We start from the raw sequence: 4309 nt of genomic DNA, 5'->3' as shown, positions 1-4309 counted from the left end.
AGGAATGGTCTGCAGCCAGATTGGTGGTGTTTGTGGAAGTTTGGTCCAAAGGATCTGCATGAAGAATATAAAGCCCTCCTGACTCTAGCTGACCTCGTCACTTTGGCGCATTTCTTCAGGAGGACCATATTTTATTGAAGTTCATCTTGGTTATTAATCAAGTAAAAGCTCGACCATAAAATTTAAATATATAAATAAGTTATGCAACTGGTTCATAAATATTAGTGTTGAATCTATTTTTATTGAATAGAAAAAGAACACAACAATCATACATAGCAACCAAGACATTGTATGAAAAGTATATCTCCAATTCCATTTCCAAGACCATGTAAAACATAAAATAAAGTGCACAGATGGATTCAGAGACCACCATATTTCTCTGGGACGCAACCATGAAGACCAGAGAAAACAAATGCCATCAAATAAATGCTAAAGGAGAGGTTCAGCAATATTAGATACATACAGTACGATATGAAGAACCTTGACTACTGAAAGGGAAGGCAAAAGGAACTTAGGACACAATCCTGAGATACTCAGTGATGGCGTTTTGAACAAAGGGCTACTAATATGTAACTCTTAAGTGAAACAGATTAAATCGTTAACCTAGGAGAGACAGGGGGACAGACAAGAACAAAACACGACGAAACAAAAGACAGGGGAGGGAGGGGGGGTGGAAAGTAGGGGGGGCGGGGGGGAAGGGGAAAGGACAAGACATCATATCACGTATCCCAGGTACAGTCACCTGAGACCAACCAGGTTTGAAAACGAGAGGAGCTCCTAAATTGATTCCAAGGTTCCCAGGTTAGTGCAAATGTTTGGACTTGGTTACAGGCCTCAGCTTCCATTTCTTCCATCCTGAATAAGGCATCCAGGGCACGTATCCACGTAATTCTCTGCAAACTGTCTGAGGATCTCCACTGGCGTGGTATGATCTGTCTCATAGAAAGGACAAATGTTTTAAGTACTCCCTTTTTGACATGTTTGATCCTACCCGGGAATATAGAGAGCAGGGCAATCAAAGGGGAGGGAGATATAGTAGACCGGTAAAGTGCATTATACAGAGAAAAAACATCTTGCCACAAAGGGGCGACCCCAGGGCAGTCCCACCAGATATGTAGCATGGAACCAACCTCTGAATGGCACCGCCAACAGGTGTTGGGGACCGATGGATAAAAATGATGCAACTTAACCGGCGTCCTATACCAACGAGTAAGGATCTTATAGTTCAACTCCTGTAAACGACAGGACCTGGATGATTTATGCGTAAATAAGAGGGAACGATTCCATTGCTCAGAGGACAGGGAGAACGTCAGTTCACTCTCCCAACCAGAGGCAAACCCAACACCTCTCATCTGTTCAACGAGTGATAGGTCCCCATCTCCACCGGCACCCAGCAAGCCATATATCAAAGAAATACCATGATCTGGGCCTGTGTTGGCAACACAGAGCTTTTCAAAATTTGTCAGAGGGGCAGACAGCTGCGATCCGGGAGCCAGAGAGCCCAAGAAGCTACGAAGTTGAAAGTAGTGGAACCAGCGGCTCGGGGAGTTTTGGAATATGTGTGATAGATCCACGAGAGGTAGGAGCCCTGAGCTGTTAAAGATGTCCCTAATTAGGATCCGGGGCGGGGGAATTGTGCGGAAGAAGGGGAGATTCTTGATCTGTGAGGGGAGGCCAGGATGAGCCACAATATGCGTCAAAGGACCCGGTGCGGAGATTAACTTGATTTTGGAGGCAAATCTACTCCATAGTTTGATCAGGATCTGAAGTAGGGGAGAACAAAGAGTATGTAGAAGGCTATTTAGTGTTGCTATAGGGAGCCAAAATATCCCAGGTACCATATGGGGCTCGAGGGTGTGTTCTATGTCTACCCAAAGTTTCAGAGATCGTTTGTGTATAAGGTCTAGAACACAATTAGAAATGGAAGCTCTAAAATATGCCTGGAAGTCAGGAAGGCCAGCTCCCCCCACACTCTTCGCTCTGGATAAAACTCTGTAACTCACCCTGGCCTTAGTGCCATTCCAGATAAACCTAGAAGCTAATGACCGCAATTGGGCAAAAAAACTATTTGGTATAATACACGGGGCAGTCTGGAACAGGTAGAGGAATTTGGGTAAGATATCCATCTTTAGGGCATTTATTCTACCAAACCAAGAAATCTGCAGGGGGGACCACTTCTGGAGAGAAGCCTCTACCTTCCTAAATAAGGGTTTGTAGTTCATTTGAAAGAGGAGATTGGGGTTTGCTGGGAGGTTAATGCCTAAGTGGCGAATCGAGTCCGAGGCTACTTTAAACGAGAAGCTTTCTTTAACATGAGAAATTTCCCTGCGTGGTAACGAAATATTCAAGATTTCAGATTTCTGGATATTAACTTTGAAGTTACTAAGCCTCCCAAATCTCTCAAATTCCCGCAGGACCGAAGGAAGGCCTATTCTGGGGTCCGAGAGATAGAGAAGCAAATCATCGGCAAAAAGGGAAAGTTTATGCTCCTTAGTTCCAACTCTCACCCCCTTTATATCTTGATTATTGCGCAGTGCATTAGCTAAGGATTCCATGGTCAGAATATATAGGAAGGGGGATAAGGGGCAACCCTGGCGTGTACCATTCTTGATAGCAAAAGGTGTGGATAAAAGGCCATTAGCCCTTACCTGAGCTGAGGGAGAAGAGTAGAGAGCCATAATACGTTTAATCATTTTAGAACCGAGTCCTAAATGCTCCAGGGTTAAGGTTAAGAAGCCCCAATTGACCCTGTCAAAGGCCTTCTCTGCATCCACTGAAAGTAAACACAGAGGAGACCTAGTATTCCTAGCTCTAGCTATGATGCCCAAGGTCTTCAAGGTACTATCTCGAGCTTCCCTGCCCGGGACAAAGCCCACCTGTTCCTGATGGATATACTTCGGGATGAGGGGGTGTAATCGTAAGGCTAGTAATTTAGCGTACACCTTTAGGTCCACGTTTAAAAGAGAAATAGGCCTATAATTGGAGCAATAAGAGGGATCTTTATCAGGTTTAGGTATAACCGTTATATGGGCCTGTAAAGTTTGGGGAGGGAAGGGGGTTCCCACTGCTACGGAATTAAAAGATTCGAGTAATAAGGGGGATAGCTCATCTATAAGAAGCTTATAAAAGCGTGGGGTAAGGCCATCTGGGCCTGGGCTTTTCCCATTTTTGAGATCTCTTATAACTCCCGCAATTTCTGGGGATGAAAAGTCATCTTCCAGCGCCAAAGAATCTACGCTAGGAATCTTTTCAGGGCCGAATTGGTCTAGATAATCTTTAGTATCCTGTGTAAAGGAAGCAGACGCTGAGTCCCTCCCTGTGTTCAAGTCATAAAGAGAGCTATAATAGGTGCGGAATTCTGATGAGATTTCGGATGGAGCATAAACAATTCCCTTGTCGGATGTGTTAAGTGAGGATATCTGGGTCTGGGGTAACCTAGGATGTAGAGCTCTGGCAAGCCACTTCCCACTTTTATCGCCATATTCAAAAAATCCAAATTTTACCTTATCACGCAAACATAGTGATCTTTGGTCTAGAATTTGAATTACTTGTTGGCGGAGCAGCGAGATATCAGCTTTCAACTGATCAGAGGGGGTCAATTTATTTGAGGTCTCTTTCCCGTCGAGTTGTGAAAGTAGGGAGGAGAGTTTAGCGGACTTCTCCTTTTTGAGTCTAGCGCCATGAGATATGAAAATCCCCCTGAGCACACACTTAAGGGCTTCCCATTTAATCGGCGGGGGAGAGGGGTCTGTTTGGTGGTTAACTGTAAACTCAGAGATGGCCCTCCTAATGTCTGACATGCACACCAGGTCGTTAAGAAGATTGTCATTCAATCTCCACGTGAAGGGACGGGAAGGCGTCTGCTGAAATCTCAGTAGGCCATACACTGGAGTGTGGTCAGACCAAAGGAAGCCATCCATTGAGCTAAGTGGATCCTCCTCAAGCAAAGATTGTGAAATAAATAAATGGTCTAGTCTGGCATAGCTATTGTGGGCTAAAGAATGAAAACTGAAATCTCTGACTCCCGGATGCAGCACCCTCCAGAGATCTACAAGGCGGAGAGAGGACAGGATTTCCCTAAAGGAACGCTGGGATGTCGGAGAGATAGCTGACCTACCAGACGAAGAATCCAGATCCGGGTCCATCACCATATTCAGATCACCGCCCAGGATGATAGAGGATCCATCTGCAAAGCGAGCCAGTTTCCTGAGAATCTTGGAGCCATATGGAATCTGCCCCTGGTTGGGAAAATAGACATTAGCAACCGTGTATACACGTGGACCATCAGACAGCTTGAGGAATACATAGC

The sequence above is a fragment of the Bufo bufo genome, chromosome 1, assembly GCF_905171765.1.
Source record: "Bufo bufo chromosome 1, aBufBuf1.1, whole genome shotgun sequence".
NCBI classification, from domain to species: domain Eukaryota; kingdom Metazoa; phylum Chordata; class Amphibia; order Anura; family Bufonidae; genus Bufo; species Bufo bufo.
The sequence above is the reverse complement of the archived record's forward strand: the minus strand, read 5'-3'. Positions refer to the sequence as shown.